Source organism: Macaca nemestrina, chromosome 1, assembly GCF_043159975.1.
Source record: "Macaca nemestrina isolate mMacNem1 chromosome 1, mMacNem.hap1, whole genome shotgun sequence".
NCBI lineage: Eukaryota > Metazoa > Chordata > Mammalia > Primates > Cercopithecidae > Macaca > Macaca nemestrina.
Genome location: NC_092125.1, coordinates 63,099,138 through 63,110,341, shown reverse-complemented (window position 1 = coordinate 63,110,341; position 11,204 = coordinate 63,099,138). Strand labels below are relative to the sequence as shown.

Below are 11,204 nucleotides of genomic sequence, written 5' to 3'. Positions count from 1 at the left end.
AACAACATTTAAGATGGTTCAGTGTTCATCCTCAAGCACAAGAAATCATTCCAGGGCTTACAGAGATGGTGTTAAAAATGGTTGTCCAAGGAACCTAGAATGGATCCTTAGAGTCAAACCTTTCTTCTCCTCCTCTAGCAAGAGAAGAGCAAGAATGGCCTACAGCTGAGACTCAAATACAGTGCTCAAGATTACCTGAGGTTCTGGAACATACACTTTAAAAAACTCGTCCAGTTGGCTATTCTACTGGGATGCCAAGTCAAAGAGGAAGGCAGGAGGTGGCTTCTCCAGAATTCCTCCAGTTTTCCTAGATTCATAGCTACCTATCAGATGGACACATCATTCTCCTGCTCCTATTTTATTTGGCAGCAAATTGAAGCCCACTCTCAATTGTGCACATGCACCATCTCCCATCCACCCTGACTGAGGGTGCAGAAGATAAGAACAGGACTCCAGTGCTTGCTCTCTGGGAGGGTGAGAGATCCTGGGAAACAAGGCCATCCTTCTAGAGACCTGCAGCAGAAAGCAGGTCACTGATTATTGCAATAGGACAAGGGACTTCCCCTGTGCCAGGATATGGGGCAAACTAAAGGATTCTTATTCACATTTTTGCAGTTTCTATCCTGGAAGCTGGGCCCAGCACCAACCCTCAACTGTGTATATTTCTGGACTCCATCCACTTGTTTCCTTTCCCACTGCCACCACCTTGGTTTTGATCACCAACATTTCATGCCAGAGTTACTGCAACAGCTTCCTAAGTGGTCTCTCCACATCCACTTTCCCCCTCTGTGGTTTGTGTTTTACTTTATTATTTTTAATTGACACATATAATTGTACACAGTTATGGGAGGCAGTGTGATATGCCCCTCTGATTTACTCTCTACTCATAACCAAAGCTGTTATTTCTAAAGGCAAACAGAAATGTGCTACTCCCCTAGTGTAACTCTCAATAGCTCACTGCTGCTTGGGAGTTAAAGGTAGTGTCCTTGACATGGTTCAGAGGTCCTGCATAATGTGCCCCCTCTGCTAGCTCACTGTTCATCCCTCCCTTGCATCCTGTGTTCCAGCCAAGACTGCTCTTCTACCAGCTCCCTCAGTACCTCATGCTTGGTCTTGCTTACTGACTTTTGCACCATGAAGCTCTGTCTAGAACACTCTGTGTTCTGCCCTCTCTCGTTAGTATCTTCCAGGTATGACATATGTGTCCTTCATCTGTGCTCCTGCACACACTTTGCTTCCCCCATTATGGCACATTTCACTTTGTATTCATTCCAAAAGCCACTTGTCTATCTCCCCTATGAAAACGAAAGCTTCTTTATAAGGGAAGGTACTCTGTCTTGTTTACTGTTCTAATCTTAGAATCGATCATAGTACCTAAAACATAGCAGATCTTCGAAACCGTGAGATGGATGGATATATGGATGAGTGAAAAAATGAACGAATGATTAAATCGATGAAATAAGAAGCCATTTGGACCATCATGTGCTTTTTAAAACCTCACGTTTCCCCAGAAAACCACCAGGCGGCGCAGGAGAGCACATGCTGTGGACCTGGGTGGCGTACTGTGAAGGCTACTCACTAGTGGAAGAAAAAAATCCGTCTCTACACAGACGGTGCTTTCTGGAGAGGAAACCAACAAGCTGAAGGAGGGTTGAGAAAGTAGAAAATCTCCCAAGGAGGGATCCTCTGGCTAGAAGGCATCACAGGAGGTCTTTGGTTCATCTTCCCAACTCTCTAAGATGGTCCTTATACTGTCGCAGAAAGAATCCACTAATGCCTCTCCTTGGCTTATACATCTCCAAAGGCCAGACTTAGATGAGGCAGCTGAACCCTTAGTGCTGAGGGAACCTGCGCTAGGGGAAGGCGCAGCAGGGGCGGCAGGGAAGGCGCAGCAGGGGCGGCGGGGATGGTGCCCGTCAGGGCTCCATGACCAGCGTGTTTGGTTTAGGAGCTGCCAAGCAGTAGGAAGTGAAGGGAAAGAGAAGGATATTTTATTTTGGGAATCTTGATAGAACTAGGAAGCCAGAAGCTATTCATTAAAACAGATACACATTGGCAAGAAAAAAAGCCCAATTGTACGGGACATTTTGAATTCACTATTTAACAACAGAGTGGAAAAAGAATCTCAAGATAACCACATTTAGCTGTGTAGCAATTCTCTCCCCCTTTCCTCTCTGGAACCCAGTTTTTCCAACAAAATCTTACAAGATGAAAAGAATTTAAAGAAAACGAGTTTCATACAGTCCCCTTTCTTTTCAGATGAAGAAACAAAAGCCCAGAGAAGGGAAGTGACTGGTTTGAGTTTACCCAGCTGGTTAGTGGCAAAGCTAGAAAAAGAACCCAGGTTTCTTGACTCCTAGTCCAGGGATTTTCCATCCATTTTTCTCTTTTTATGTACAGGAAAAGTACCAGAGTAAGGTTGTTATTTAAAAAAGAAATGTATAGCTTGGCAGTTCCTCAAAAAGTTAGACACAAAATTACCATATGACTCTGCAATTCTACTCCTAAGGTATATGAGCAAAAGGATTAAAAACAGGCATCAAACAAGTACACGTACACGAATGTTCACAGCAGCATCATACACAACAGCCAAAGGGTGGACACAGCCCAGATGTCCTCTAAGGGATGAATGGATAAACAAACTCCAGTATGTACATACCCTGGAATATGAGTCAGCCATAGGAAGGAATTCAATACTGACATGCTTCAACTGGATGAATCCTGAAAACACGCTCGGTGAAAGAACCATGCACAAAAGGTCACAGGGAATGATCCCATAGATATGACATCTCTAGGTCTTATCTATAGAATAGATACATACATAGAGACAAAACACGGATTGTCTCTGGTGACCAGAGGCAGAGGGGAAGGGAGAAGGTGGGTAACTGGTTAGTGGGTATGAGGTTTCCTTTTGAGATGCAAATGTTTTGGAACTAGACAGAGTTGTGGTTGCACACATTGTGAATGGACCAAATGCTACTGAATTGTGCACTTTATTTAATTTATTTATTTTGGAGACAGAGTCTCACTCTGTTGCCCAGGCTGGAGTGCAGTGGCACCATCTCGGCTCACTGAAACCTCCGCCTCCCAGGTTCAAGTGATTCTCGTGCCTTAGCCTCCCAAGTAGCTGGGATTACAGGCACGTGCCACCACACCCAGCTAAATTTTGTATTTTTGGTAGACACAGAGTTTCACCATGTTGCCCAGGCTGGTCTTGAACTCCTGACCTCAGGTGATCCACCCAGCTCGGCCTCCCAAAGTGCTGGGATTACAGGTGTGAGACACCGTGCCCAGTTTTGAGCTGCACACTTTTAAATGGTTTATGTTATGTTTCACCTCAATAAAAAAGAAAAGTATGATATTGGTCTCCATTATGTGCTCATAAAGATGGGACAGAGGATGAAGAGGGCAGGTTATTTGATGTGAGCATATAAGGGCCCTCAGCTCCCCAGGCTGGGCTCACTCAGCATGGAAGACAGGCACATGGTTTGCAGCCCTTTCCATCCATTCTGAGGAAATTTCCATCCAAGTCAAAGGAAGGAGTGAAGCCACCATCTTTCTGAGTATGAGAGTTCTAGTACTGAGTTCAAAGAACCCAATGCAGAGTGACGGCAGAGATCCCTTGCCTGAAGGTACCCCCATATCAGCAAGGCTTACAGTTCCCCTGTCCCGATGACCAGGAAGAAAGGTGAAAGGGACAGGCTTGCTAGCCTACAGCAGTCAAGTCCACATTTCCTGTTCAACCTTAGTCATTACACAGTCTTGCCCTATGGCTCAGTCATGCCGCCTCTCAGGTTCCTCTCCCAGGCGTTCCAGCCACACCAGAGGTGACTGCTTAGGTGCAGAGAAGTGCAACATCCAGATGCGGGGGTGGTTGGTTTTAGTGACATCACCCTGCGGAGGACCAGGAAACTCCCACATCCCAGGAGGGAAAGTAAAGGAGAGGGGGTAGGTTGAGCCTGAAGAAGAGGGGCCACAGTGATTGTATTCACATGCTGGGAGAGAGTGTAGAATTTTTCTGTTTAGTTCCACAGGGGCAAAGCTAGGACCAAACAGGAGGATGTTTCAGAGAGACAGGTGCTTCCTTGAGTCACAGGAAGAATTGTCTGATAAATGCAGCCGTGCCACAATACCATTAGTGAAAATTAAACATACTCTAAATATGATATGTTTGAAGGATCCTTTTATATATAACAACACAGGCCGGGCGCGGTGGCTCAAGCCTGTAATCCCAGCACTTTGGGAGGCCGAGACGGGCGGATCACGAGGTCAGGAGATCGAGACCATCCTGGCTAACACGGTGAAACCCCGTCTCTACTAAAAATACAAAAAAAAAAAAAAAAAAAAACTAGCCGGGCGAGGTGGCGGGCGCCTGTAGTCCCAGCTACTCAGGAGGCTGAGGCAGGAGAATGGCGCAAACCCGGGAGGCGGAGCTTGCAGTGAGCTGAGATCCGGCCACTGCACTCCAGCCCGGCTACAGAGCAAGACTCCGTCTCAAAAAAAAAAAAAAAAAACAACACAAGAGGTAGGTTGTAAGGATATAAAATACATGAGAGGAGGGCTCATTGTGGGGGGCAGGGGGAGAGTGCAGAAAAGAACAAAAATAAATACAACAAAGAAATAAATCCTTTGTGGATGGATGGTATACTAAGTACTGGAGAACATGATTAATTCAGCTCTTGTATATCTGAGGTCTCCCAATCCCCCTACACACACACACACACGCACACGCACACACACACACGCACACACACATTCATCCATATAGGAAGAAAAGAGAATAGAGCTACCTGAAGGTGAAATGTTCTGCCATGTTAAGTACTGTTTCATAAAAACTCCATGGCATTGGTCAGGCGAGTTACTGACAACATTCCCACACAGGAGGAAGGCTGGATGCTTTTCAGAACCATCTGGACACTCTTCAAACATGCAGATTCCCGGGCCCTCAATCTTCTAGGCAGGGGCCAAATCAGGTTGTAGATTATTTTTTAATGCCCTTAGAACCTGTTATCTGGTCCACACACATGGGCAACCTGCCTGAACACAAGGCCTTTAAATTTGCAAGGCTTGTGAGAGATTCAGATTCAAAATGTCCAAGATGGGGGACACATGTGAGTTTGCTAATGATCCGCCTGGTAAAAGACCCCTGGACATGGTGGTATCTTGTCTAGTTGGAGAGCATTGGCTGCATGGTTAGACCGCCTGATTTGAGGCCACTTCCCGCTTAAAAGTGTGGGGCAGCGGGGAGGGGACGGTGCTTGGGCAAGCACTGAGCTTGAAAGCTTTGTATTTATCATCTGAAAAATGGGGATAACAACAGCACCGATCCTAGAGGGCTGCTGTGAGGATTTATCACACAATTCCTATGTAAAGCGCTTGGCAAAGCATGGGGCACAGAGTGAACACGACAAATGTCAGCTGCAGCCCCTGAGTAGGTCTGAGATCACAGGGATGAGGGAAGCGTTCTGTCCACCTCCAGGACATGACCACTGTGAGTAGTAAGTGGCTGCAATAATGACGCATCCACGGTCACAGCCCGCTTTGCTGTTTTTCCTTTTCTTCCTGGCCCTGGTTTCTTTCCCCATATTGGGGGCTCCTGGTGTTGATTCCACAAGCTGTCCCTGGCAGACGGATGAGATGCCCGTGGCTCCCACGAGCTGTCGCCGTTGGGAGCTCCTCACATTCCCGCAGCCACATTCTGGGCAGGCTGTCCTGGTGGTCACAACACATCTGAAGTGACAGGGATGAGAGAACACTGGCAGCATCGAGACATGGCTCAGCTGGCAGCTCTTCATCTCCTGGAGCGGAAGCCATCTCAGTGTCGGGCTGCAGTCGGCAGGGATTCATTCACACAGCCGACCGGGTGGCAGGCATTATTCTAAAGAACACACACGTGGACAAGAGACAAAGCCCCTCTGCTCTCATGGAGCTTCCATCCCAGTGGGGAAGACGGTAAATAAATGTTGAACAAAAAATCCGGTAGCAGTAAGTGCAACAGAGAAAACACAACTGACCTGTACACGGATGTTTAGCAGCTTTGTTGATAATTCTGCCAAAACCCAGACAGAAGCAACCAGGATGTCCTCCCATCAGTGGATGGAGAAACAGAGGTACATCCAATGGAACATTACTCAGTGCCCCAAAGAAGCGAGCTACCAAGCCATGGAAAGACATGGAGGAGAGGCACACTGCTAAGTGAAGGAAGCCAGTCTGAAAAGGCTGCACACTGTGTGGTTACAACCGCATGACATTCTGGAAAAGGCGAAACTATAGAGATAGTAGAAAGATCTGTGACTGCTGGGGGTGCGGGTTGGGGGATGAATAGACAGAGCACAGAAGAGGATGTTTAGGGCAGTGAAACTTCTCTGTATGATGCCCTAATGGTGGATACTTGTCATTATGTAATACATTTGTCCAAACCCATAGAACTCCAAGAGTGAATTCTAACATAAACTGTGGCCTGTGGGTGATAATGATGTGTCCATGGAGGTTCATTGACTGTGACGAACATGTTAGCATGGTGAGAAATGTTGATAATGGAGGGCACTGTGCACGTGTGAAGATGGGGTGCATGGGAACTCTCTGTACCTTGAACCTAAAACTGCTCTAAAAGTATTTTTTTTTTTAAGAAAAAAAACACAGTAGTGATTGATATGATGTGATAAAGTGAAGTGAGTGGTCAAGGAAGACCTCACTGTGAGAAGCTGACACCTGACCAAGACCTGAATGGTACGAAGGCACTAATCTTGCAAAGACAGGTCAGAAAAGCATCCCAGGCAGGAAGAGCTGCTTGTGCAAAGGCCCTGTGGCAGGAATCACATTGCCCCATGCAAGAAACTGAGAGAAGCCAGCATGGCTGGAGCTTGGAGGGCACAAGGAGAAGAATGAACAAGTGACCATCAGAGAGACAGATTCCAAGACATGCTCATGGAGAGCTCTGAAGGCCAAAGGAAGGAGCTTAAAGCACATTCTAAGCATGACAGGAAGTGGCGGCGGGGTTTGAAGCCAGAGTGACGGGGTGAAATTTGCTTGTAAACACCACTCTGGCTGCCACATGGAGGGGAGAATGTCGATGGGCCAGGGTGGAAGCAGGGAGGCCAGGTAGGAGGTTCCACAGCCTCTGAGTGAGGCCAGCCCTCAGTCTGCACTCCAGACACCCCACACTCTTTCAACAAGACCCCCACCCTGTGCAGCCAGCCTCATGGCCACCTCTGGGGTAAAACATAAAATACCCAGAGGGGTGAGGACAGAGCTAAAGATTTCTTAAGAGTCTGTTAGTGCTGGGCACGGTGGCTCACACCTGTAATCTCAGCACTTTGGGAGGCCGAGGTGGACAGATTACTTGAGGTCAGGAGTTTGAGACCAGCCTGGCCAACATGGTGAAATCCTGTCTCTACAAAAATATAAAATATTAGCCAGGTATGAGGGTACACGCCTGTAATCCCAGCTACTTGGGAGGCTGAGGCAGGAGAATCACTTGAACCTGGGAGGTGGAGGTTTCAGTGAGCCGAGATTGTGCCACTGCACTCCAGCCTGGGTGACAGAGTGAGACTCCATTTAAAAAAAAAAAAAAAAAAAGAAGAATCTGTTAGTGCTGGATTTTCACATTGGGTCCAGAGGAGCTGGTGGGTTTTCTGAAAGTGACTCAGGGGCCTTCTTCAAGGAGGGTTAGGTGGAACTCAGGACCCCCTTCCCACTCTCCCCAGAGTTGCCACTGTTTTTATACTGGGGTTTCATATAAGGTTTTATTTGAAGAAAAGACTGTTGAGTGAAGGAAGAACAACAGTAAAGGCAGATTGGGAAAGGAGAGTGACTGGCATAAAGACAGTGTGGGAGGAAAGAACTGGAAACCCTGTGCAGCAGCCTAATGTTCCATGTTCAAAAACCCTGTGCCCAGGGTCCGTGACGCATGGGGGCAATGGCAAGGCATGGGCATGAGGAGGAACACACCAGGCTAAGGCTGCAGGGCTGGCCTTGGAAAATCCCCCAGGCGTCCCATGCTAGCCTTCGCATTTGTGTTGAGGCCTGGGGTGCCCAGTCTCATCTTCCCCTATCCCATTTTGGATTACTCCTACTTATACCCCCTGCAGACTGAATAGATCAGATACTGGCCAGATTCTAGATGACAGTATAGTCCTGACTCACAAGCTCTGCAGCACCCAGCCCAGGACAGTCAGGCTTGCTCAGTGCTGTCAGCTCCCCTATTTCTTGCTGCCACTTTCAACTCAGAACTGACCAGAAAGCCAAATATGTTCCCAAACCAATCACATAAGATGCCCACTTCTAGTTAGCCCATCACCAGTTTCCCAGACACATTTGGAGCCTTCCTTTCACTCATGACAAAGCTTTCCCACTCCCCTGCCTGCCTCTGAGTCTCTGTCAAATGCAGATGATGGTGGCTGACTCCCTTGCTGTAGCAAGCTCTGAATAAATAGCTTCCGCTTGTTCTCATGTGGGTGGTCTTTGTTTACTTCCACACTGTCTTTACGTCAATCACTCTTCTTTCCTAGTCTGACTTTACTGCTCTCCTTATTTCTCCTAATTCTTTGCCATCTTCCAGGCTCAGGTCAGGTGCCACCTCCTCTGGGAAGTCTCCCTTGGTTTCCCGGCACCATCCCTTCCCACCAAGGCTGGATTAGGTCCTCGTCCTATGTGCTCTTAGAGCATTCTGGAATATAATCACCATAATGAGTGCCAGATTTCAGTGTCAATTAATTGTTTCCCCAACTGCATCATGAGTTCCTTGAGGCTAAGACAGTGTCTTGTTCAACCTGCACGACGTCCAGCACACAGAGAACCCTAATACACATTTACTGGCTGCCTAGCCAGCACCCATACTATCCTCCTCCCATCCACAGTGCCCACATTTTTCTTTGGAGAATTCATGTCTACCCCTTTCTCAGAGCAATCCTACACCAATTCCAGGGCTAGGACCTGATTAGTTTAAGCCAATGACTAGCCTGTCACCACCACAGCTGGTTTAGGACTGGGCATCTCTTCCAGCCAGCAGCAGTGTGATTCATGAAGACTTCTGCTGAGACCTCTGGGAAACAGGAGTTTCCCCTCTCTTCTGAAAAAGACCCTGTGTTATCTTCAGTAAGAGGAGAGGCTGGAGCTGCTGGGGGTGGGAACGGGGGTCTCCATGTGGAATCTGAGGATGACTCAGAAAGCAGAGAGAAGACATAGGAAGACTCGATCCTTCATGTCCTTATTTGAGTTACTGATTGAGCATTTTCTGAAACAAGCCTTACTGTGGGTTTTTAATTACATATACATTTACATTAACAATTCTCTTTAATTTGTAAGCCAATTAGAGTTGAATTTTCTATCACTTGCAACTGGCAGTGCTTTCAGAATCAGAAATGCCCCTAGAATGCTGGTTGGTGCCTACCTTGCTGCCACTTTCTGTATAAAAAAAGCGTCCTTCCTCTTGCCCACCTCTACCTGGACCCAGCCCCAGCCCCAGCCCCAGCCCCAGCTTGCGCATGGATCTGCCCTTGACCATAAAATGTTGCTCTCTCCAGAACTTCCACACTCTCCTCAACTGGCTCTCTGCCTCAGCAGAGAAACCTCTTTAAGTTTCTCCCATCTTTTTTTTTTTTTTTTTTGAAACAGACTCTCACTCTGTCGCCCAGGGTGGAGTGCAATAGTGTGATCTCAGCTCATTGCAACCTCCGCCTCCTGGTTTCAAGTGATTCTCCTGCCTCAGCCTCCCAAATAGCTGGGATTACAGGCACCTGCCACCATGCCCAGCTAACTTTTATATTTTTAGTAGAGACAAGGTTTCACCATGTTGGCCAGGCAGGCCTCGAACTCCTGACCTCAAGTGATCCACCCACATCGGTCTCCCAAAGTGCCAGGATTACAGGCATGAGCCACCATGCCCAGCCTCTCTTATAACAAAAAGATCCTTCTCTGTATCCCACAGCCTCCCTACATATGCATATTTGAATGTTTTCTCCATCTCTTCTCTTCTGAAAGCTTTTTCTTTGTTGGCTTCTTCCTTTCCCATTCACTCCTCATGCTCCTCTAACTCTCTTCTCCTGACCTCCCACGGGTGAGTCTAGTGTTCTCAGTCTTTATTTTGCCACACCTCCTGGAGGTATCAAAAATTGTTAACCACTCCGTCTATCCTAACATTCTTTCCTCCTTGGCCTCTGAGACATCACTTTGAGGCCCCGTCTTGCGTCTGGCATTTATAGCCTCCATGGTGGCACTGATCACATGGCTGGATTATTCTCTTCTTCTGCCTAAAATTCAGTGTCTCCATTGGGCTCATGTGCCCCCATCTCCAGTCCCCATCTTTGCTGGTGGTACCCACCCAAGTCATCCAAGCCAGACACCTGGGAACTGCCTTTAAAACCCACCCCTTTTCACAGCCCACACCCAGGCATCAAGGCCCTCAGACTGCCTACTTCCCCATGCTGCTCATTCCATCTCCCCCACACTCTTTCCATCTCACCTTTCGCATACATGTCTCACACACTGTGGCAATAACCTCCTAGTTGGTCTCCTCCATCCAATCCATTCTCCATATTGCGATTACAGTGACTTTTCTAAACCCCTGATCTGATCATGTCAGTGCTCCTCCGAAAACCCTTCCATACCATCCCATTAATCTATAAGATCAGATCCATGCTTCTGAGAGCAGCACTCAAGGTTTTTGGAGATCAGGCTCCTGCAGGTCTGTCCAACCACCCCCCCCACCCTCCCACCACCAACCCCAAATGCTTTTTAACTGCACGCTGTAGCACACCATCTGTGCCTCCATACCTTACACATGTGATCCCCTGTGCCTGGAAGGATCTTTCCTCCTTGCATGTGATCACTTCCTACTCAGTCTTCAAGACTCTGCTCAGACATCTGCTGAGTGAAGAATCCCGCGCGCCCGCTATGCCACTCGACCACAAACCTACCTCTCTGGGGCACGTGGCACACTGCAGTAAAACTATGTTGAAACTAAAGGTGGGAAACATCTGTAAACATCCAGATAGTGACTATCTTAGGCTTTGTGAGGCACGCGGTTTCTGTCACGACTACTGAACTTCACCTTCGCAGTGTGAAAGCAGCCACAGACAGTGAGTGAACAGGCGTGTCTCTGTTCCAATAAAACTGTACTGACAAAAACAGGCAGATACTGGTCTGGACTTGGCCCAGAGGCTGTAGTTTGCTAACTTCTGACTTAATCTTTCTCCCCACTTCGT

The 11,204-nt window shown here is 47.6% G+C and overlaps 1 protein-coding gene across 22 annotated transcripts in view; it reads right to left on the bottom strand.

Annotated features, from left to right (window-relative positions):
• Window positions 1-11,204, bottom strand: part of LOC105484804 (neurofascin) — a 200,724-nt gene that overhangs the window by 84,467 nt on the left and 105,053 nt on the right. The window lies entirely within an intron of this gene.